At 37.6% G+C, this 25,583-nt stretch overlaps 1 long non-coding RNA gene and 1 other non-coding gene across 2 annotated transcripts in view; both read left to right on the plus strand.

The window, feature by feature from the left end:
• Nucleotides 1–258: 258 nt before the first annotated feature.
• LOC103661352 overlaps nucleotides 259–25,583 on the plus strand; it is a 32,947-nt gene continuing 7,622 nt past the window's right edge. The window contains exons 1-2 of the long non-coding RNA XR_568039.1: nucleotides 259–436; nucleotides 21,397–21,465. This is a non-coding gene — a long non-coding RNA (uncharacterized LOC103661352). The remainder of the gene's footprint in view (nucleotides 437–21,396; nucleotides 21,466–25,583) is intronic.
• LOC121101778 lies at nucleotides 19,497–19,603 on the plus strand. The gene has a single exon (XR_005833813.1). It is a non-coding gene; the product is annotated as a U6 spliceosomal RNA (small nuclear RNA).

Here is a 25,583-nt window from a genome sequence, read left to right on the forward strand (position 1 = left end):
CTCTGGAATGCCGTGGAGGGTCAAATGCCAATGGAACCCTGCTTTATAGGGTAATTAAGACAGTCGACATGGTTATTAAATACATCATGCTAAACTAAACTGGAATGCTGTGAAATAAAATCCAAAATCATAAATAGAACTTGGGTATTCCAGCAAAGGGGTATGTGTGAAAAGGAGGAGCTTTATGCTCTCAGAATTGTAATAATAGCTCTTGCCCACTCAGACTTACTAAAATCTGGCTACTGAAAGCCTCTGGATTTGCCTTTGAGAGAGTGAAACTGAGATCGATGCTACCACCCTACGTGTACTTGAAGTTCTAAGTCCCACCATTTCACATCACGTAAAACAACATGAGAATACTTTGATGAATCAGTTTCCTGCCTTCCTTATTGCCAAGATCAAACACCGAAAAACGTGATAAATTAAGTGATCCAAGGTAAGTGGGATATGACTAGCAAACGAATTTTAGAGAGAGAGAGAGATAGTTTTTTCACATTTTCAAGACTCCTTCGCTCTGTAAGTTCCTTCCAATGACTGCTCATCGCTGGGGGTTCATGCTGCCTTTGAGAATTCATCTGTAGCCCACAAAAGACCACGGCAATAGGGCGACTACTTCAAAGAAGCCAGGAACAGGCTATATCGGAAGGCTTGTTGATGTTGATAATTCTAAACAGTGGTGATAGGTAAATATTGTCATCAGTAGAGATACGTCTTCCAAGTATGTGTCTGTCTTGTGGTCATAAGCTTTCAAACGCAAAAGCCGAAGGCTTGGGTAATTTAATTTCTTTCCAGAAAATGTGATGAGTAAACAAAAAATGCTGGCAAAAGGGCCGGACAGGATGAGAATAGAATAAAATGCAATCTTTCCAACCTATAATATGTTGCCTACGAGAGATTTTCAATTATTCCTCCCTTGCGTATTGCCTGGAAGTCTTTTTCTCTATACGCATGTTTACAGGCAAATTCATTGGTTTACTAGGCAAAGGAAAAGAACCTCTCTTAAATAGGGAAATAAATATTTCCAATTCTAGCTGTAAAACTAGAAGCCAAAATGTGTAGTTGACAGGCACGGAGCCAGCTGACTTCAGATCACTAGCCTTTCCTTAAAACCAGTCTTCCTATTTCCACATGGAACACATTTTAAGTTAACAATGTGTAGTTTGGCAAAGGAATTGTTTTTCTTTGGCATGAAACGGTTGTCTCGTTTTTTAAAAAATGTATTTTCTGCCTGCTCCTACATACAGCGTACGTCAACATTCTTCAGAACTTTCAAAACTCTTGTTACATGAGAAAAGTTTGAGGGAATTACCTTTTTTTAAATCTTTGCCCAAGGAGGAAAATACATATTTAACCTACGCATGCGCTCGTGCTCATGCTTCCTAGAATTCTGACCACTGCCTCGATGTCCCTTGAAAGGCATGTTGAATGGTGACGTGACTATATCGCATACTTCGGAAAAACGGGCCTCTCAGAGAAGTCATTTAAATTGCCTTTGATGAGTATTTTTACGGGATTTATCGACAACGTACAATCTGAAAATAAATCCGGCCGTTGCCTTCTCTCCTCCCTGTCAGAGTCTTAAAATTGGGTCATTCTATCCACAATGTATTTATAGCACTAAAAACAGTAGAGTGGAATGCTACCCATTCAAACATTTGCAGTCTATTTCCCCACTTCTGGCTACGGCCACAGCGAAGTCAGAGAAGCAGAAATGCAAATTTTCAGCCATCGGTTCCTCAGGCTGCTGCACCGGCTACCGTTGTGAGACCAGATAGGGCCACTGCTGCCTACACATAAAGAAGGCCATTAAGGAGAAGTTGTTTATTTCTGCTTCTGCAGAAATCATAAACACCAACCCTGAGCTTGACAGCGCAAGCTGTGCCGCAGTAAATTCTAGTACTTTGCTGGCCATTCTAAGCTGCCCAGTAAAAGTTACTGTAGCTAAATCCCATATACATTTCACGAAATAATCCCACTCAGAAGATGGTATCGTATTCATGCACAGCAGGGTGTGCAAATGCCTATAAATTACATGTAGAATCTGAGATATCTATTTTAAAAAATCTCTGCAAATTTAACCGTGACCCTTTGCCAGACAATAGGCCCTCATACGCTTTGCAGCTTAGCAGACACCCAGGAATTTTGTTTGGAAGTGATAGCTACTGTCTATGTAATATTTAGGACCTATTCATGAAGCATCTGGCAGAAAATAAAAGGGTTTTCTCCACTAACATATGCTAAAGAAGGATGTGGTCCTGTGCCGACTCCTCCTCTTCTGATTTTTTGCAAACAGCACAACATAAGAGACGGTTGTTTCTGGCTGCCCTGCTGCCTGTCATGGCTGTCAGGCGAAATCCCATGAATTATTGCTCTTCCAGATGTAAGAGATTTTCAGGCTGCCTTAAACTGCCTGTGGTTTGTGGTGCTGGAGAGGAGAGAAACGAGATTAAACTTCATCTCATCAGTGCGATCTGGAAAGATCACACAGAGGACTAATAATCAGGGCTTTTTCACTCCAGAGCCGGACTTGAGAGCTGTGTGTTTTTGTTTCAAGGTGATGTCATGTTAAGCTTGTTGGAAGACAGTGATTAAGGTCAAACAATATTTGAGGAAGATCAAAAAAAAAAAAAAGTGTTCAACCCACTTCTGACGCTTCCTTATTGCATTTGCTTAAAGGGGAAGGACTGATCATTTTCACTGATGGCAGAGAACGGGAGGAGGATTTAGTCTTGTAATTCAAAGTTGTTAGCATTTCCTAACACAAGGTTAATGTGGGGAAAATTAGGAATGTTCTCATAAAATTATAGCTCTACTGTTCATTGTAATTTAGAGGAAGCATTCATCACCATCCAAAAAAAAAAAAATCAAGTGTCACTTTTTGTTATCTCTAAAGGTCAATTTTGAAGTTTTTTTTTTGTTTGTTTGTTTGCTTTTGCTTTTTTGGTTTTTTGTTTTGTTTTGGTTTGGTTTGGTTTGGATTCTGTGAACATGTCACACAGAGCCTGGAAATAGTCATTAAAAAATCAGCAGGCGAAAAAAAAATCAGCAGGTGATACTAATGTTTTCTGATATATAGAGGTTTCTTTTAAAAGATACTTTAGTTCAGTTTTCCTCTCAAAAAAAAATGCACTCCTATAACTCCCCCCATAAGTGGTAAATATCAGCAGATTCAATAACCCCAGTTACGAACATTTAACTAAAGGTTTTTATAACTGTTTCCAGAATGACTCAGAAAATAAATCACACCCTCTCCCATTATGTACAGTTTGAGTCCTCGGGGAGAAAACTTATAACTCATTACATTTCCATTCCCTTTGATCAAATACCATATACAACACCTGGATATTATAATTTTAAATAATAGTTGTGACACAAACTAGGATAATGCTTAAAAACCTAAGAATCTTAATATGGTTACTATTAGTTCATATCATTTACAGCATGGAGAAATAGTGAGTGGTTTTGTGGCATTTTGCTAGAACTCCATCGCAAAATATTAATTATAGATCAAGAAAACATGTTTTTTTAAGAAACACCTGGAAATAATCGACAAATATATATGTCTTAGATCAGAACATAATTGCCCCAATTCAACCTGTATGACTTTCTTTTTTTTTTTTTTTTTTTTTTTTAAGATGTAGCCTGTAAGTAATGGGGTAGGCTACCAGATGTAAAACCTCCCAGGCCAGCTTTTCTTTCCATTTCAGCTTAGGCACCTCACAAAGGTTCTCTAATGTGAAGGATCCCAGTGAAACAGTGATGAAAACCACAGGTACAAGTGGCTTACATGAAAGTATTTATTGCTTTTCATGCATTGCATTATAGCAGAGTGGAAAAAAGTCCTTCATTGAAAATGCATTAATTATTTGACACTGGTTTGCCTCAAAGTCATTTTTACTATGGGATGCAAGCAAAAGATCACAGCTGAAAAAAAGATCATCATACTTGAGGTAGGCTCACAGAGTCTTTTCTTATGTTCTGTGTGAAGTTGTCTTGAACTGAAACCTATGCTCCTTAAGGATTAAGGGATTGAAAAGCAAAGACTAAAGCTGCTGTAATTTAAACCTACAGATTCCCTAGCACAAAGGTGCAAAATGGACTAAGCCAATCTGACTCTTTCCTTGTTCAGTAAAGAAATCATTTTCCTTTAGAAAGTTTTACACTATTAACATTCCAAAGGTGTTATCATCTTTAAAGCAAGTGGTCTTCTCTTGGCTTTGACTATGCATCGAGTGCCTGCAGACATTAAATCAGTGGACATGGTTTTAAATGACCACGTGTGACATCTCTAAACAGGCCTTTCTGTGTGAGAAATAGGAAGAAATTTTTAAGAAAAACATGCATAATGATCATCAGACTTGTGTTTTCCTAGTTAAATTGGCACTGTGTGCATTACATGTTTTTGTTCGTGGTGGTATATTTGCTTTTTGTTTCCTTTCTAGAAAGATGCTTATTTCTGAGTCAATAAAATTTAAAAGCATTATTCATCCTTCAAATAGTAAAAATCATTTCTGAGCAATGGAAAGCCACTCGATTGCAAGCATTCGTTTTCTTACGTGGTAATTAAGTCAAAATGAAAGCTCAAGGAGTGCTTTATTCGTTCACTGATGGAATCATTCATTCAACAGTTATTAAGCTCCTACTAGGTGTCATGCAGTTGGGCACCTCAGATACAATGGTGCGAAAGTAGACACATCTTCATGCCTAGTGGGGTGCACGTATATTAAATTAATAAGTAAGTAACTTCTTAAACTCTAATTGTTACCCATGCTGTAAAGGAGATGCTTAGACAAAGGTCACGAAAATATGTAATTCACAGGAATGTGAACTTTGCAGCCACGTGTGGTTGTATAGCTCTGCCCTGAGGAAGCCATGATTTACCGCAAGTTAGCTGAGAGCTTTATTTCTATAGTTTCTCAAAGAAGACAAACAAAAAAACTTCAACTCTAAACAAAAGATTTGGCTAAAATTTTTGTGTGCTGGTATCAGAATTCAGGGTTTTGTTTTTAGTTTCCCGTGTTAGATAGGAAAAATAGTGAGTGTAAGAAGATAATATTTCCAGGATAAGCCATTTCTAAATGGTTCTTACTGATTATATCCAAGTTCCCTTTGAAAAGCCATATGGAGAAAATAGATCATCTTAAAACATAAAACCAAAAATCCTTAGTCACAAAACTTGAATTTTAGCTATTGTTTTTTCTCACAAAAATGTTCTGCTCCAATCCTTCTCAGATTTTCAGGCTGTATTTCTAATCTACTCTTTGAAGATAAAACACAGCATCATTTTCTCACCTCCAATGTGAAGGCAGTTTGGATATTTCATATCTTGATCTTTCAATCTCTTACCTCTGCGTTTTTACTTCTTTTCTTTGTATTAATATTCCTATTTTGCTAATATTTTTGCCATTCACATTAAATGTCTTCACTAAAGTACTTATTAAATAATGACTTGGTTCATCTAATTACTTTGGGCTAAACCCATTGTTTAAAAAAATCTGAGTAAATTTGAAGGTCTAATGGGCTTTATTCAATGATTCATGGGTGGGGTACATCCCATCTAGCAGAAAGAAAGGAACTTGGAGAAGTTGTACAAAATGGAAGGCATTTACAAGCAGAAGTAGGTGCGTCAAGGGGGCTTCTAATAAAGAGTGGATTGTTTCAAGGAAGATGGGGGTCTATCAAGCAGATGACCTCACTAGAGCTGACCAGGTGATTCCAGACTGGCTGGTTAAAGATCACCTTCCTGGAAGACGCTGCAACTCCAGTTAGGTATTAAGTCTTAGTTTGTTGACACGGGACGTAGCACAAGTGATTCATTTGGGACCTGTTGGTTCCTTTTTCTTTTCTTTTAACACTGAGAATATAAGGTATCCAGATCGTCTATGTATATAGATCAAAATAGGCTTACTGTCTTCCCTTCAGAACCATTCAACACATTTCCCCTCAAGTATTTTCAAGTTCCTGGTCCCTTCTAGCCACTCTTCTCACCTTTGCTCTTGAACTTGGGTTCTTCACTTTTATTGAGTTCAACTTTCACTCAACTTCAAATTAACCTTCACTCAACTTTCAAATCAAATTACTCAAGGAAACATTTTCAAGTATTGTCCCTTTGATGTCCAAAGGACTTAGTGGTTTTCAAATTTACAGAATGAATACTGTATTTAGTTTTCTGAACATGAATGATGGCTACAGAGAGAGTTGTAACCAGATAGAATTTAGTGTGTGTTTCAGAGGTTACTTTTCCTGGTTAGAAAAAATAATAACAAATATGCTTTGTGTACAGCACACAAAGATATAGAAAAATATTAAAAAGTAAATAAAAATAACTCTAATCTAACCAAAGAGATTAAATTAGTGGTTTTCTCCACTTTATTTTTCCTTGTCGTTTGTCATATATCCACAAGAAAAAAACCTTACATCTTTTTCTTTTGTTAATTTTAAAATAGTTCCTGTATAACTGCATATTACAAAGATCTCAGTAATATGTAAATGAAGCTCTACTTAAATTAAATTAAATGACAATGGCCATTGTCTTCTCTCTAAGGGAGAAAAATAAAGATACTTAATCACTGTATTAACTTCCATTAAAGGCTCTTCTCAAGTTAAATTTGACACCTTTCATTGTTGAAATTTTAAATTACTTGAATATTTTTATAGGAAGTGTTCAACTTCCTCCCTCTCATTAATTCTGCAAAATTGAAACATTCAACAGATTTTTTTTTTCTGACTTACAATGACCACCCAACATGCAATAGTACCTCTTTTGATCATCACTCATCCATTCATGATAAAGTAGGTAGTGAACATCTACTGGGTTGGGTTGTATATTTGACAAATCAAAGACTTAAAAAAACAGCAAGTATGTCCTCAAGTTTATGTGTTCTTTAATTATTTCCAATGTTTATTTGAAAAGGGAATTCATTTTAATGTGAAGGAAGTGAAATTTAAATAATAAAATGAAAACTTGTCACAACTTCATATCACATACCCTAATATAAAATGCAGGGATTTGTGTATTATTTAATATGTTAGAAACTCTAGTCTGTGTTTCTCTGTGAACATTAGATTGGCTCTGTCAGCCCCAAGTTTCACTGCATGCCACCACTACACACATCTGCTACTGTTGGCTACAGTCAAGTTATTTGTTTTTTCCTGTGGATTAAATGGTACAAATATTTTGCATTTGAAGACATAGCAAATAAAAGCATTTGAAGACATAGCAAATAAAAGCTAAAAGCATGAACCTTGGAAATATCCCAGGATCTAAAATTTGCATTCGATTATGGGAGTGAGGGGTGGCTTTCACATGGGCTTATGGATTTCTATCTCTAGATGCTACTTTGGCCAATGTTTCCCATTTATAACCTTAAAATCCTATCTTGAAGGTTCAGACACCCTCTCCAAGAGTAGAAGTAATTCCATTTCTATACTCCATGTGCCTCTTGAGGCCAGATCTGCCAGTAATGCTTAATTGGGTTGGAAGATAGTGGATAGTACCAGTTTATCATACAGGCAACTGACACAAAACTTTTTCACTTATCTGAGGTTGGTCTGTGTCTGGGTTCAGAGATGAAAGGTCAGTTCTTTATCCACTAAGTCCCCTAGACATTCCAAAATCCCCAGTACATTACAAATTTGAACAGTTTAAGCTCTCTTAAATAAAAAATCTCTTCTCTGGGTAAAGTATACAGTGTATATAGATACAGTGGAGAAGAAACATGTGAAAGGTCACAGCCATGACCTTTTAACATCAATAGTTTTATTTATAGCCAAGAGCTTAGTCTATAGGGCTTAATATAAAAGCAAGAAGAAAGACAAAGGTATCTGGTTAGCTTTATAATAGCTATCCGGTTATAGAAAATTTGTCTTTTTACTCTTGAGCTGAGAATAAAAATTATAATTTAAGTGACAACTATTTTAAAGTGAAGAATAACATTTCTCAATCATTTTTAATGGAACACATTCTATTTTTCTCTTGATATGGCCTAAAATAATCTGCCAGCTTTTAAAGGAATAGATTTATTTCTTCACATGTGTGATTCATTCTTAAAAGACAAAACAACAGTATTTTATTTTTATTACTACCTGCTTCCTTGTCACCTGTTTGGTGTGTCCTGCTGTACTTAAAATTACATGTGGGAGAGTTGCAGATTTCAGCACCCAAAAACCCTCTTTCATGGAGTTCTAGTAGTTTAGGAAATGTAGCATACACAGACGCAAGCACTAATTTGCCGTTTTCAAAATAGTTCTCGAATACTCTTAAGAAACGCCTGAAGGTATATTGAGAGAAGTTCAAAGATGCCCCAAAACCCACAGTGGGAGCAAAGTGTGAAACAAGGCTAGAGAATTGGCCACCAAGGGCTGGGTGACAAGTTGAGACGAACACTCATCCTACAGGGAGCCTGGGAACAGTTTTATAAGGAAGAGAGCCTGATCTTAGTGACCTACTCAATTCCAGGAGACCAGGAAGCCACTGGGAAGTATGCTCTCAGAGAAGACCACCACCCTCTCCTTTCAACCCTCTTCATCAGGGAGATAATCAGAGCCTAAGACAATTTTGTCTTCTTGTCTCAAGAGACCAGTTTGCCTTTCTGAGCACCCTACCTGGTAGTTTGCCTCTCACTGGTATGATACTGCTAGCACAGTTTCCTACAATGTGTTCATTTAATTCAGGCTGAAGTAATAATAATGGAAACTGACCGATAGCTTTTTCTTTTTAACTGGAACTTCCCGAGACAACAAATTTACCCAAAAAGTTAACTAAATTGGTCAGAATTGCAAGCCCTGTATCCATGTATAGAATTGCCAAGGATGCCTTTCTGTAATACTCCAATTTAAGTTGAATGTAGTACTTGGGACTTTTGCCTTCTAGTTTTGTATCCTTGCTCCAAATTTATAACCAACCTTCTGGTGTGTTATAGAAATCTCTCTTCACGACTGCCTACACCAGAGATAGCAGCGCCCCAACCCTACATCCCCCCACCCCCCGTGCCACCTTCACTCAGGACTGCTATATTTTCTAGTTAAAAGGATATCTATTGAGTCATTAAACAAAACAAAACTTCAGTAAACAGTATCAAGTATTTAATAGTGGGTAAAAGCCCAAAGTATCAGGATTTGATAAGATGCTGAAGCGTCTTCTAGAAGGTGGAAGCCCAGATTCTGGATCCAGACAGACCTGGATTTGAATCTCTAGTCAAAGACCCACTTGATTTATGGCTTTGGCCAGAAGCTGAACTTCTTTAAGCCTCATTTCCTTAAAATGAGGACAGCATATACTACGAGGTGTGATAACTGCGAGGCTATAATGGGTTCATTTATGTAAATTACAGGGCTGGTTTATAGTAAGCAGTCACTTAATCTTAATTATTTTTAGTATCATTGAATTAAATGTCATTTGTACAATGAAAGAATAAGAAAATCAAGGTTATTGACAACATTTAGATAATGAAATGCAGCAAAATGTAGAGTTGATTATTCTCCTTTTTTTGTAACATTTTAAGTGTGTCTAATATTTATCAGTAGCTACATCGAGAGAAAACTCTAAAATATATGTAAAATGAACAACAGTGATGAAATATTACTAGTGAAGTTCATTTCCTTCAACTATAACCTCCTTGTGGTCTCGGCAAAGGGACTATTTTAACCTCCTTGAAGAATGGAAGGGAAAAATCTTGCCCACGCTCTACTATAGAAAAAGTTTGTTAGATTAAAGTATCTTTTTGATGTCCTAACAGATTGTGAAATGCTGCCGTTATAAACCCGCTTCTCTGCTACCCAATCATACAAACCTAAATCCAGCCCTACTGAATTATTATTCTCTCTGTCCTGCCCTGAGTCAAGCTCAGAATGAGAACTAGTCCAGGTATATTTTGGCCCTTCAGCGCCACCAAGACCAAAACACCTTTATCACAAGGAATAATTCCGGGTCTAATGGTCCTCAGGTTTTCTTTGCTTCCATTGCATTCCATTTTTATTAGTCAATTTATTTTTTGAATGCCTACCATGTTCCCAACCCTGCACCAGACCCTTTCGGCAAACATGAGCAGAGTAAGCCATAATCCCTGCCGTGGACAAGTTTAAAGCCTAAATAAAGGAGAAAACAAGTAAACCAGTAAATGCACCATCTTCAGTGAACTGTTATCCATTTACATGGTAGAGAATCAGATAAAATCTAGTGTTTAAAAATTTAGATTTTATGTTGTACAGGCAGATGGTGTTCACTCTTAGTGATTGGGAGGGAGATTAAAGAAGACATCTGGGGTGCTGCTGATGTTCTGTTTCTTGGTCTGGGTATAGATTTTACAGCTGTGTTCAGTTTGTGAAAAAATCATCGAGTACATCAAGTGACACACTTATGTTTTTCTTTTTTTTAATATATGTTTTTCTTTTATATGTTATACGCTCAATAATTCTTTATAAAAAATATAGACCTCTATTCCCTTTGCACAACACAGACACTTAGATAGGTACACATATTCCTTAGTCTCAACAAATATTTTAAAATTTGAATTATAATTATAATTTAAATTTCTAAAAACTTAAAAACAGTAGAGTCTTCACTGTTCTTCACAACCATGAAAACAATCCTTATTTTGTAAATAAATTACTATGCTGAATCTTCAGTTATGCCTCTATTCATAATAATTTTGTTCTATTCAAAGCCACTAAGACTATTCCCATATATTCCAGCGATATTATATTACCATAGCTATCCCAAAGAGCACCTCCCACAAGAAAAGTCAACACACCAGTTGCTCGGAAATTTCCATTTGGGTCTCTTATTTTTTGCACCTACCAACAGCTTACTTAATGATGCCTTGAGCAAACAAGTAATTGCATTCACTGTATCCTCTTGGTATTACACCGTATTAACATCTTTCATTTTTTTTTCATGAAAATGTCATTTGTGAGTATGATTTACTTTTTAAAAATGCTCAATTTCCACTGCTGAATATAAAATGCATCCAACTCGTGGAAAAAATATAGCACCAAGCAAAGCAGCCCCCTAAAATTGTTTTAAAATTAATTCCATAGATATCACATAATTTCCCCAATAAATATACTGTCAAGCAACACATAGCAAATAGTGCTAGATTTACTCCTCTCTGCAGAGTTTAATCCCGTTGAAAACATATCCCCTTGAATTTTCCTTAGATTTCATGCCACAAGATTCATCTTATCCCTTACTCCTCCTAAGCCCACATTCCAGGCTCCTCTTTCTCTATCCTTGATGACAAATACGATTCTATAATATGTATGAATCTCTGAAAAGCACTTGTTTTTTTCCTAAATTACAACCCCAGAACTCACTCTAGTCTCTACCTACTCTGTACATTCTCTCTGTCAATGTAAAGAGGTATTGCCAAGGTTTTCAGGGCATGACCCTTAGCTCTAGCTTCCAGACCCAAGTGACAGCAAGAAATCCAACCATTTCCCACTCAACTCAAAACCCACCTGTATTCTCTTGAAAGCTGCTTCCCTCCTTCTCCACCTCACATCTCCCTGCCCCCAAACAACCCTCTGTGTTCTCTCTGTTGGTAAATGACAGTCCTTCTCTTGAATAACCTTCCAATATCCTTCTCACTATACCTTTGCTAGAAAATTTCCTCTTCACTGTTATCTTTTATCCCGTTCTTGACGCCCTCTAATCGCATACCCCTGCAGTTAAAATATATATTGTGATGTGCATAACACTGTTCTTTTATTCATTCATTCATTCACTTTTTGTGTGTGGCAAATATTTGCTGAGTACTACCCTTCCTAGGCTTTTGATACACAGAGATAAACAAGACTCATTCCTTTCTATGATGAAACTGTCTCAAGAGGGAGACATACAAGAATGGCTTTCTCACATGTATATTCTGTAGCAGAGAGTTTAAATGCCTGTCATATATGCCATATAATGGTCTTCACAATCTGGGCTCTCCAAACCTCTCCTGCTTCATTGACTACATTTCCCTAGTATGTGTCCTTCACTGCAGGCCCCCAGAACTACATGTAGGTTTCCAGTAAGCCTTGTCCTTTTTTTTTTTAAGATTTTATTTATTTATTTATTTATTCGACAGAGATAGAGACAGCCAGCGAGAGAGGGAACACAAGCAGGGGGAGGGGGAGAGGAAGAAGCAGGCTCATAGCGGAGGGGCCTGATGTGGGGCTCGATCCCAGAATGCCAGGATCACGCCCTGAGCCGAAGGCAGACACTTAACCGCTGTGCCACCCAGGCGCCCCTCCAGTAAGCCTTGCCCTTATGCTTCTGTGCCTTTGGGCCCTCAGTCTGAAATGTCCTTCTCCACCTTGGTAGTCCAGCAAATGGATTCGGGAACTATTTTCTGGCCTCCTCAGACAGTTGGCATCTGTCCTCTGTACTCAATAACATCTTGTGCAGATTTAACATTTATCACACTATTTACTAATTATTGATTTTCACTTTCGCCTTTCCTACTAGACAGTGAGGTGCATGAGAGCAGTGATTGAATCTCCTGTGTCCTTCGGGTTGAATGAACAATAATCATATACTTGGGAATAAGAAAATGATTAAGAACACAGCCCAGGGAGTCAGACAGCCATGGGTATAAATCCCAGATCCACTCTGTAATAACTATGCAACCTTGAGAAGTCACTTGTCTTCTCTGAGCCTCAGTTTCCTAATCTGTTAAAGGGAATAACAATGTTTATTTTAAAGTGTCTGTGAGAATGGCACAAGATCATGTGAATAAAGTGTTAGCTCTCGTGTCTGGTCCGTAGTAAGTTCTCAATAATGTTTAGCTATTTTTATTATTATACCTGAAAAATGGTGGCAGCATATGGTGCCCTTTACATTTTACAACTGTGCTTAGGTGGTAAAAAAAACAAAGGCTGGAAGGGGAAGTGAAGTAACTTTCAAGAATTTACTGTGTATCTATCATACTTGGGATATGTTATCTCAGTGATTTTCCCAGCTACTTGGGGGAAATAAGGAATATTACTAACATTTTATAAATGAAAAAACTGAGTCTCAAAAAGCAGAAGCGACTCCTTCACGGGCATAGAGGTTCAGCTGTAAGACACACTGTCTCAGCTTCAGCTGCCATAACAAATACCACAGACTGGGTGGCTTAAACAAGAAACATTAATTTCTCACAGTTCTCGAGGCTGGGAAGTCCAAGGTCAAGGTGTAGGGAGACTCGGTACCTGGCGGGGGCCCTCTCCCTGACCTGCAGATGGCCACCTTCTTGCTGTGTCCTCACATGGCGGCAGGAAGAAGAAAAATCTCTCTCTTCCTCTTTGTATAAAACCACTATACTGGGGTCTCATTCTTATGATCTCATTTAGCCTCCATTGCCTCCTAAAAGCCTAATCTCAAAACACAGCCACATTGGAGTTATGACTTCAACATACGAATTTGGGGGGGACACAATTCAGTGCATAACACTCGTGTTTTTTCACTGAATCTCACCGCCATAAACAAAGATGAACTGGCGTGAACAGAGTTCATTACTGCAATCCGTAAAAGTATAAGTTCTGAATCCAATTTACCCAAAAGCTTGAAGATTTTAATCATTCTCCCTTTATTCCTTACCCTATTACTAGAGTTTCTTGAGCATCCAAAATATAACTGTTGGAAAGTAAACAGTAGGTGTATCTCATAAGCTATCCATCCAAAAGGAGCATTTTTAAGAGACAAATAATTTAAGGCAGAAGACATTCTGGACCATGAGTTGGAAAATATGCAGCTCTTTGGGGCACCTGGCTGGCTCAGTCAGTAAAGCGCGCAACTCTTTATCTCAGGGTTATGTGTTCAAGCCCCACATTGGGCATAAAGCTTACTTTAAAAAAAAAAAAAAAAAGCAAAAAATACTTTAAAAAAAAAAAACAAGAAAATAGGTGGCTCTTCAACACAGTGACTGGGAGCAGGAGTGAGCTATTCCACATTGTGCACCACTGTATATGTCATATGCCAATAAAAAGTTCTAAAATTTAAAAACACCACTTCTGGGTATATACCTGAAAGAGTGGAAAGAAGGAATTTGAATAGATATTTGTATACTCACATTCATAGCAGCATTATTCACAATAACCTAACGATTGAAACAACCCACATGTCCAGAGACAGATGAATAGATAAACAAAATATGGTATATCCATACAATGGAATATAACTCAGCCTTAAAAAGGAATGGCATTCTGATACATGCTACACCATGGAAGAAAGTCGGAAACATGCTAAGTGAAATAAATCAGACACAAGAGGACAAATAGTGTATGTTTCTACTTGCAAAATGTTTTAGTTTGGGCTTTTATAATAAAACACCAAAGATCTGGTGGCTTATAATCAACAAGCACTCATTTCTCATAGTTCTGGAGGTGAGGAAGTCCAGCTCAAGGCACTGGAAGAGTCTGTGTCTGGTGTGAGCCTGTTTTCTCATTCAAGGACAGTCATCTTCTTGCTGTGTCCTCCCATAACAGAAGAGACAAGGTCGTTTTCTGGAGTCTCTTTTGTAAGGGTACTAATCCAATTCATGATAGCAAAGACTACCAAAGGCTCACCTCCTAAAACCACCACACTGGGGACTAGTATTTCAACATATGAATTTGGGACGGACAAAAATATTCAGTCTATGGTATAAGAAGTACCTGGAGTGGTCAAATTCATAGAGACTAAAAGCAGAATAGTATTCATTAGGGGCTGAGGGGAGAGAGAAAAATGGGAATTATTATTTAGTGGGTATGGAGTTTCAGTTTGGGATGATGAAAAAGCCCTGGAGATGGATAATGGTGATGGTTGCACAATAACATGAATGTATTTAATGATTAATGACTCCAAATTGTACATCTAAAAATGATTAAGGTGGTAAGTTTTACATATATTTTACCATAATAAAAAAATCAAAAACCAAGATAAAAATGGAGGCATGTGCCTTCCTCTTCTCTCTCAATGGAAACTTGCCTACCTGTGCACAGGATCCTCTAGACAAATTCTCCCACATTTCCTCCAAGTGGTTTCTTTTCAAGGCCACCACCGTTTTCATCCTCAGGATCCATCTCTGAGATCTCCTTCTGTCATCAGCCACCTTCTTTACCTCAAGGCTACATGTCAATATTTCCCTGGGCTGGCTCTGTTTCACCTCCAGGAGTAGAAGAGAATATCTTTAGAAGAATCTACTTGTTTAATGTGATCAAGAGATTTGAGTTATTGACCACCATACACGAATGTCTTATATATGTTACATCATCCCCACACCAATATTCTAAAATATACTTCTTGCAGTGAAAACCCTAGAAATAGCTAATTTATTGTTTCTCTGAGTAGAATACAATCCGTTGACCAAAATTTTAAACATTTATTTATACCTCACCTATTTGTAAACAGACCTAAGACTAAAATGAAATGGCCAACTTCACAACAGAATAATCTGGAAACAATAGTTAGAATACTTTGTCATTTTATTTTCAAATAATACCAAAATACCTATTCCACTGAGCTAACTATTCATTTATTTTTGTCTACATAATATCAAAAAAGTTTGACCAAATTTTTCACTGAGTTTATTAATGTTTTTACTGAATTTCCAGATGTTTTGCTTTCACATATTGGTGTCACTATATATCTTTATTTTCCTCTTACACTATGATTCCTATGTATAGTTTATTGCTGGGGGATAGCTGCAGGGCAGGACAGATATTAAAACTATAGAGGATCTCATAAGATGTGAAGCTGAATATCTTTTTTTTTAGATTAGGTAACCTTTTTATAGCTTTGAGGGAAAACATGGATAGTACTCCTGTGTGTGTGTGGGTGGGTGGGTGGGTGGGTGGGTGGGTGTGAGTGTGGGTGTGGGTGTATATTGACAAAGAATTCTTTTATATTGAGAATGAGCAAAACCTTATGCCAAACATTGTAAGAAAACTCTAGAAGTCTCGGGGTTTTTTTTATTTATAGGTCTGCCAGGGAACTTCATTTATATACATATAACCCAATTCATATATAACCTCAGAGGAATTAGTACAGACTACTGGTTAAGAAGGCAGAGTTCTTTACAGGGTCATGAGATCTAGCCCTGATTTCGGCTCAGTGCGGGGTCTGCTTGACACTCTCTCTCCCTCCCCCTCTGCACCCCCAGCACTCCACGTGCACTCTCGCTTTTCCTAAAATAAATAAATCTTAAAAAAAAAAAAAAAAAAAAGAAGGCAGAGTTTTACTCTCAGCTCTGACATTTCCTAGCTTTTCTCAGTTTTCTCATCTGTACGGAGCAATAAAAATTACAACTTCCTTATGGAATGTTGAATGAAAAAGGACTCAACCCAGTGACATGCTCAGTTAATGTTAGTGTTCACGCTGAGAACCAGGAAACTTGTCATTTTTAATTATGAAATAACGTCTACATTACCAACTATGGGTCATTGTCTTTAATTTAAATAAGCAGTTTAGTTGTTGTTTCAAAGGAGCAACATTTCCTAGGCAGACTGTTCAGAGAAGAGCAAGGAGGACAGGATGGTTGGGAAAGACAAGGAGAGGGAGCTATGGCTAAGGCAGGGGCTGTAGTCAGAGAGGAGGCAGATAGTAGAGCCAACAATTTTGTTTGGTTCACAATTTGGGCAGCAAAACAAGGTATTTGGAAAAGCATGAATCTGGGAGCATTTTGTTATCACCGCACTACACCATCCTATTTCATCCCTTTTGGAATGATGACATTTTCTACTTTAATTTTAATGATGCAATAATTCACCACTTGAATTAGCTCATGCTAAATCATGATATATCTTTTTCTTTGTTGTTGCAGGTTGTTCATTTGTTCAACTACTACCATTTGGGGCTTTAAAAAAAGGTTTTAGCTCCTAGTTGTATTTTCTTATGGTCCAACTGGATGGCATGAACTCACTTTAGGTTAAGAAACAACACGTTTTTTCCCAAGAGAAATCTCTACATTCCAGGTTCCTGAGTGACAGGTAGACTCCAGGTCCTTGGTTGGGGGCCTGAAAAATCTCTGAACCTTCACGGAAGCAACTACTTTTTTCTTTTTTTTTTAAATATCTCTGGTTACTTGACTCTTTGCCCCTCCTATTTCTTAAAACAAAGAACTCTGGGATTCAGAGGCAAACATATATCCTTCTATCCAGCTCTCAGATTTTAAGTCCTATATTCTACTGAGCATGATAAAATTGTTCCAAAGTAAATGAAAACTGGCTTGTCAGAATCTTGCTTTCTATATTTCTGATGGTCTCTGGACTAATAAGCAACATGTAGATGGCATTTCTCAGGTCCCAAAGCATATTAAAACTTTCTTTTCATGGAAGAACTAGTTCTTTGCCTGAACTGTATCACCTGCCCAAGGACTTCAAGAGCTTCAAAAAATATACCCGTTGGAAACTCATGTGTTATACTCATATTGTTTTCATACTGGAGTTTCTTTTTCAAATAGTTGAAATATAATAAAGAATTTGTTTTAACTAAACCTTCAACCTTTTATCCCTATATCTCCATCATGAATGGACACAGTATCTTAGGGAGTTAAGACAGTTTCCTTGACTTAGTTATAGCCCTAATGATTATAAACTGAAATTTTATTTAAAAAAAAAAAAACAACTTTTGCTTGGTCTATTTTGCTTTTTGAGTTAATCTTTTATAATTCATAAAAGTAGCAAATTCTTGTAAATATTTCAGATATTACAGTTCTATTTGAAGTTAAAGGTGTCCCTAATCTCAGAAGTAACTATTTGTAATTATTTGGTATCATTATAGATCTTTTCTTACACACATACTCAATCAGAATATTAGCATATATTTGTTACAACTCTGTTTGTCTTCCCTATTTTTCTTTCCTCCAACTGTATCCCACTCTTAATCCTCATCCCCCAATTCAATCAGGTATGCAAATTTATATTTCTTTTCCTCAGGATTTTTTTCTCTTTTTAAGGATGAAAGCAAAATTGGCTCCAAGTCAGTTTCCTCTAGTCTTTTGTGTTAATTTAAAGTCATATAAGAGGTTATCTAGGTGTGTTTGAAGAAGCCAGAGGAGAGGAGGGAATCTTTGAGGTTTATTGGAGCATGGAGCATAATTTAATAAATAAAGGGTGGAAGTCTAGGATACATGTGAAGGACTCCTGCTGTCCGGGCTCAGCATCCTAGCACCCAGACTTCCCAGATGACTGCATGAGTTCCTCTAAGAGGGTAGTGTCTGCTAAACAAGTATCCCCACCTCCATAAGGATTACTCTGCCCCACATGTACCAGAAGAGCAGGAAGACACCAGATTTCAAACGCTTATCCCTCGCCTAGAAAATAAATGATCAGTGTTGACAATGACGGACTGAAGATTAGCTCTTCCTCCCACGTGTGAGACAGTAACTAGTGAAAGGAAAACAGGACCCAACGCAGCTGCAATTGAATTGTCCATAAGACAGGGAGGATGGGGTCAAGAACTGATTTAACTACACGCAACAACAATAAATAACTGGATACTTCTTATATATCTGAGATGTCAGCTGGGATAGCCTCCAAATATTGATGTAGAGTTGGGGGATGGGCTTCATTTCATTATGCTTGTTTTTTGATAACAAAACTGGGACCATAACATGCCTTTTTTCTATAAATTGGCTTTGCAAACAATACTTACAGAGATCTTTCCATGACTGTATATTGTTTCATACTTCATCCTTTTTGCCAGAATAGACAGTTCAGAAGGAAAAAATACACACACACACACACACACACACAGATTTGGTGAAAGGAAGATAAAGTCATTCTTTAACTGCTTCTAGTTTATTTTATCTTACTGGTTTGATTTTTCACATTTAAAATTTTAATGCATCTGGAGTTGTATTATGGTTCAAGTTCAGGATGCAATGTGGGTATAAGTGGCTAGTACTTGTTTCCACACTTTCTCCCCCAGTGCTTAGCATTGCCACCTTTGTCCTATAGTAAACTTCTTCATCTTTGAATGCTTGCTACTAAGTTCTCTATCCTATCGTTCTAGTCTATTAGTGGCAAATTGCTCTGCTTTAATTATTATATGCTTTAATATAAGTCTAGATAACTAGTAAAACAAAACTTCACTTAAGATTTTCTAACAGATTGCCTTATTTGTAATTACCTAAATATTGCCTATATCCATGTTTATATTCTCCTTTTCTTATTCTTAGTATTGTTTAACTATTTTCTTTCTTTTTTCCTCGATGAGACTTGCCAGAAAACTTCCCACTGTTTGGTTTTGGCTTCTGGTTTTGACGGTTTTTCTTTTCTGTCTCCTTGGTTAAGCTGTTTTCAATTTTATTTAAAAAGTCTATTTTTTGTTAGTTTTTCCCTGTTTTTTCCTCTTTCGTTAATTTTTCCTTTAAAAATTCTCTGTTTCTCAAAGGAAATTTAAATAACATAAAATCAAATTATAAATGACATAAAACCAAGTTACAAATGTTAACATGATTTCCCCTTTCGTAATGTACACATATATCAAATCATTATGTTGTACACTTTAAAATCTTACAATTTTCTCGATTGTACTTCAGTAAATAATAATAGTCCTCACTTCAGCAGCACATTTGCCAAAATTGGAATGATACGGAGAAGATTAGCAGGGCCCCTGCACAAGGATGACAGCCAAATTTATGATGCATTCCATGTTTTTCTCCAATAACATAAATACACAAATAAATAATAACAATGATAATAAAATGAAATGAAAGCATTAAAAAGTAGACATGATTCTAAAACATTAATACAGAAAATACCTCATGTCAAGAGTAAACCTTTTTTTAATTCTTTTAGTAGGTAAGTGGGCTTTACTAATTGAATTATGTTAGCAAGTAGGTCTGCAATGAGCCTACGAGTAGATGGTCTTCTACTGTATAATTTGAAGATCAACAAAAATAATCCTTACAAAAATATCACCTCTGCTACCTAAACTGGGCATTGCATTCCATTCCTATGCAAATTAATATCCAACTATAAGGCTCTTGGTTCCTGGAGACCCATCATGGCTGCCCCTCTCAGCAATGGCCCTCAAACTTCAGCATTCCGTAACAATGACTGAGAAAGCTGATTCAAAAGGCAAATGGAGAGGGTTTAATATGGGGCCCAAGAATCTCACATTTAAACAACTATTTCAGTTGATTAAGATGGCAGTCATCCTAGAACCACTTTCTGAAAAATACTGCTATAGAAGATGAATAGTTATGCATTCATTTACCTGGAAATCATCCCAGCACTCTCTCCCTCTTAGCCCCCTTCTACCAGTGGATAATATAAGACAAATATATAAGACAAAGGACAGAGGCAGAAGATAATATAAGACAAATCTCAGAGGGAGAAGATACTAGAGTGATAACACCTAACTGGGAAGCGGTTTTGAAGGTGCCCGACCAAGAAAGGATACAAGTTATTTGAGTTTTGGGGGGCACTGGCCAATAGAATTTCCTGCAATGATGAAAAATGTTTTATATGTGCATGCTCTGATAAGTAGCCATTTGTCACATGGCTTTTGAGCCTGTGAAATGTGGCCAGTCCAGCTGGGTAACTGAATTTCAAATTTTAAATTTTATTTAATTTTAATTAATTTCAATTTAAATGTATATAGTTATATGTGAGAGTGGCTATCCTAACAACAGCACGGGACTGGAGCTTTGTCTAAGGCTGGGATAGGGATTTAGTCAAAAGAAAGTTGATACTAAATTAAACTATTTCTAATTTACAATTTTGCCAAAGGTCAGCGTGATTATTTAGGATCACGGTATCTAATCTTGATATCATGCTACCAGGGAAAGTCGTAAAATTGGTAAAATGTATTTAACTAATAGTTCCTCTATCATTCTGCCAGTCAAATAAATTGCTTTCGATACCGAAACCATTGAAGTGTATTTTCAAGAAATCTTAGTGACAGTTTGGCAAATGATAGGCAGAAGAAAAAATATTAGTGGTAAATATCCTTAGTATATTCTTCAAAGTCTGTCAAGCTAAATTTTCAGTGGTCATTGAAATTTTATTTTGAGTTTAGAAAATTTAAAAAGATCTTTGAGTGAGGAAACTTTATTAGTAATGGTGTTAACGCTTGTAGAACACTGACCAGATGAAAAGGAGTATGTGAAGTGCTCTACACACACATTATTTGACTTAACCCTGATGGCACCAACACATTGTATTAATCGCATTTTGAGATGAACGAATCAAAAAATCAGAGAAGTTAAGTAACCAGCCCAAAGTGGCACAGCCGGTCACGTTAAAACAAGGTCAGAAACAAAATCTGTTTGCCTCCAGAACACGATGCTTAGCTGCCTCTTTTTATTTAATCTTGGAATAGGGGATTTGACCAAAAAACTTCCTCGGATGTTTAATATTTTTTAAAAATCAGTTCTACTGTATGATGACTAAAATAATAAATTTGAAATGCTAGTAAATTGTTCTAATGCTAATATTCTTTCTAAGGATGGTGACTTCTCTGATGAGCAGGTCCTCAACTCTAATGAGCACCTTGGTAAGCTGCGGTTTGTGATGGTGAGTCTGAGGTGAATTCTAGAGCTTGAGGGCTGGGGAAACTGCCCGTCAGGAAAGGGAAGAAACTGAAATTCCTGAGGCAGTTCTGAGGTAGGAAATGAGGAGATGGGATCGAGGAGGAAAGAGAAAGGAGAAGCGTCCTTATGAGTTTTAAAGGGATAAAGCCAACCAACGTGGATTGAAAAGCCAGTGATATTCCCCTGTGGCTGGTGGCTCAGGGACATTTTAAAATCAGACAAAGTTCATGCCCAGTTTAGTTGCTTTGCTACCATATAAACCACACCTCCTCTCCACCTAGTCCCCTTTAAGCTTTCTTATTTTTTTTAAGATTTTATTTATTTGAGAGAGCTGGAGCATGAGCTGGGGAAGGAGCAGAGGGAGAGGGAGAAGTAGACTCCCTGCAAAGCAGGGAGCCCAACTTGGGACTTGATCCTGGGACCTGAGATGAAAGCAGACGCTTAACCGACTAAGCCACCCAAGTGCCCCTGCCTTTAAGCTTTATTACGTATCACTCAATTCACTAATGTTTGTGGGAGTCTTGCTTTGTTTTGTTTCGTTTTGATTTTGAGAAAACTTAGTTTCAGTTCTATGCTAGCTCAGGGATCTGGAAATCTAAAAAATGCAAACTTCTCCTCTTGACCCATCTTCCACTCCAATAATTCACATTACACAGTATCAGTATTTCCTCAAGGCATAGAATTTGGGGTTCAAGTCTATTTTATGCCACTCTTGGGGAGCATAAAGGTCTCAGCTGAGATCCAGATAATGTTTTAATTACATATACATTTATCGTTCTCAGTAGGATGAGATAGCCACCCAATTACTGGCCCTAAACCTGCTAATGGGTGGATGCAGCCCAACTGTCTCTTCTGACAAAGCATGAAATCCAAGTGTCAGAACAGACCCAAAGGTTATCTAGTTCAATCTCCTCTTTGATACTTGGATGCCTCTTGAAACTTCCCTACTGTGATCATGTTTGTTTGTTTTCTTTGAACTCCAGTTAAAAAGAACTCAAGAACTCCTGCAAGAGCATATTTCACCCAAGAAACTTAGCTTAGCTTCTCATAGTCATAGTTCTACTGTTTGGAGCTGTATTGAATGACTGAAATTTCTGGTCTAAGTGACTGCCAGTAATTTCTGACTCTTTCCTCCCTCTCACCCCAGTTAACACATCCCTAATTCCATCAACCATTTCTCTTAGGCTATTTTGTGAGGACTTTAGTCATCCCAAATACTCCTCCTGGAAGAGTTTTCAGCTTTTCCACGGTCCTTAAAATATGATATCCAAATTCAAACAAAATTGCGAGAATAATCTGACCAGCACAGTATGGATCTGGGTTCTGACCACCATCTCAATGGATCCACCAAGCTCAGAACACAATCCAAGCTTTAGTTTAATCATTCTTTGACAACCATATCTAATGGCTTAAGGGTAATGTCAATTTTTCTGTGTTGCCACTTAGCCCTCATTATGAATCTGACTTAATTTTTTTTACACTGTACAAAAGAATCTTTGCAGCATAAAGGAAAGAGCGTGAACTTCAAAGTTAGCGAGTTACCCATTTGCATTCAGTCTACATCGTATTAGCTATGTGACCTTAAAGAAGTTACTTAACCTCTCTGAGACTGGATGTTGTAATATTGGGTAGAATCCAAATACTTCCTATATATCATCTCATTTAATGCTCATAGCAAGTTTTTGTAGTAGACTAGAAAGATGTTATCATCCCCATTTTATAGATGAGCTTATAGGAGACCACACAAATAAGATTTCACATTCTTTCTTCAATAATTACAGATCTTCATTTCGGTTACCCATTCTAGAATGTTATCTAAAACATGAAAAGATTTCTAGTTTATTATATCTACTTCTTCTACATAGAAAAAAATGCGACTAATTCATTCATCACATGTTGGTTATTAATCATCTACTTATGCCTGACGCTGTCCTGGGTATCAAGGAAAGCAGCAAACAAAGGTCTGTGCTTTCATGGATATTTAGGTAGAATTGAAAGACAAGAAACAGACACACCATTAGAGACCTTTAACTCTAGGAAACAAACTGAGGGTTGCTGGAGGGGAGGCAGGTGGGGGGATGGGGTAACTGGGTGATGGGCATTAAGGAGGGCACTTGATGCAACTAGCACTGGGTGTTATCAGTTGTATAACTGATGAATCACTAAATTCTACCTCTGAAACCAATAATACACTACATTTTAGTTAATTAAATCTAAATTAAAAAATAAAGTTTGCTTTATATGAAATTTTAAAAAAGAAAGACAAAAAACAAATAATATGACAAGGGACAATACTTACTGAAAAAAATAAAATAGGGAAATGGAATATGCGGTGACATGAGGGATGGTGGTCATGACGCTTTAGTCAAGAATGGGTGGCTCATTTGTTAAGCATCTGACTTTGGGTAAGGGCGTGATCCCAGAGTCCTGGGATCGAGCCCCGCATCGGGCTCCTCCGCTGGGAGCCTGCTTCTTCCTCTCCTGCTCCCCCTGCTTATGTTCCCTCTCTTGCTGGCTGTCTCTCTCTCTCTGTCAAATAAATAAATAAAATCTTTAAAAAAAAAAAAAAAAAAGAATGGTTGGGAAGGAGCGCCTGGGTGGCTCAGTCAGTGAAGCGTCTGATCTTGGTTTTAGCTCAGGTCATGATCTCAGGGTCCTGGGATCGAGCTCCACATTGGACTCTGTGCTCAGTGGGGAGTCTGCTTGAGAATCTCTCTCTCCCTCTGCCTCTGCCCCCCTTCACACTCTCTCTCTCTCTCAAAAATAAATAAACAAATCTTAAAAAAGGAAAAAAAAAAGAATGGTTGGGAAAACTCTCTGATACATTGCCATGGGTGCAGAGCTGAGCGTACCTGGGGAAACTGCACCCCAGCCAATGGAGCCAGCAAATTCAAAGATACTAATGGGAAGTATGTTTGGTTTGTTTAAAGAATGGCAAAAAAAGTCAATAAGACTAGATTGGAGCAAATGACAAAAGTGTGGTCTTGGTAGTAAATAGATCAGGGAGTGGGGCCCACACCAGGCAGGGGCTTCTAAGCCATGAGAAGACATCTGGATTAACCATCAGAAAGACTTGACTGGAGGAGTGACACGATCTGATATATTCTTTAAAAGGATCCCTCTGGCTGCTGTGGGCTGTATGAGCAAGGACAGAATAAGGTAGACCAGTGAACAGCTATTGCGGTAATCCAGACAAGACATCATGCTATTCAGACTATAGTGATAATGATAAGGGTGATTAAAAAGTGCTCCATGTTTTGACATTTTGAAAGCCATGCCTCCAGATACATTACTGGTATTTGTATGTAGGGTGTGGGAGAAAGAAAATTGTCAAGGATTTTGCCCTGAGTAACAGGAAGAATAGAATTGCTCATTACTAACACTGAGAATCTGTAGGAGAAATCACAGATTTTAGGAGTTAAAAATCAGGAATTTGTTTTGCATATGTTACGTTTTGGATATCTATTACACACCTACCTGGAGTAAGCCTCTGAAGGAGTCTAGAATTTAAGTCTGGACAAGTCCGGGCTATCGGGGGAAAAAAAAAGAACGTCCAGAGAATGGATGATACTTAAGGCCATGGGAGTGGATGTAGTCACGTAGTGAATGAGAGGAGACAGAGGAAAAAAGGATGAAGGACTAGATCTGCAATACTCCCACCAGCCAGGAAGACGAGGAAGATTCATGACCGAGGTGAGGTGGAGTGGCCAGTGCGGTAAAGCAAGATGAAGAAAGTGTCACCAGTGGTAAAGGTGCTTGCTTGTAGCACACACAATCTCCCACTACCGCTGACAGTAGCTCTTTGATCTCATCAGCTGGTATTCCCAAGATTCAAAGCCAGAATACTTGAACTTATTTAGACAAGTTGGATGCGCTCTTATCATTTGTCACCCACCTTGCAGTACTGTAACCAAGAACATTCTCTTGAAGGTTAGACCACAATGCATGCTTCACTGCTCAGGCTTCCCCAGCTAGAGCAATGGTGGCTGTATTTAGCTTTGACCCCTCTTTCATCTCAAATCCTTGTATTAGCTAAAACCAAGCTCTTATTCCTCATCACTGCCACCCATGGAGCAGAGCTAGACCTGTTATTCCCAGGAG

The sequence above is a fragment of the Ursus maritimus genome, unplaced genomic scaffold (assembly GCF_017311325.1).
Source record: "Ursus maritimus isolate PB19 unplaced genomic scaffold, ASM1731132v1 scaffold_9, whole genome shotgun sequence".
Taxonomy (NCBI): domain Eukaryota; kingdom Metazoa; phylum Chordata; class Mammalia; order Carnivora; family Ursidae; genus Ursus; species Ursus maritimus.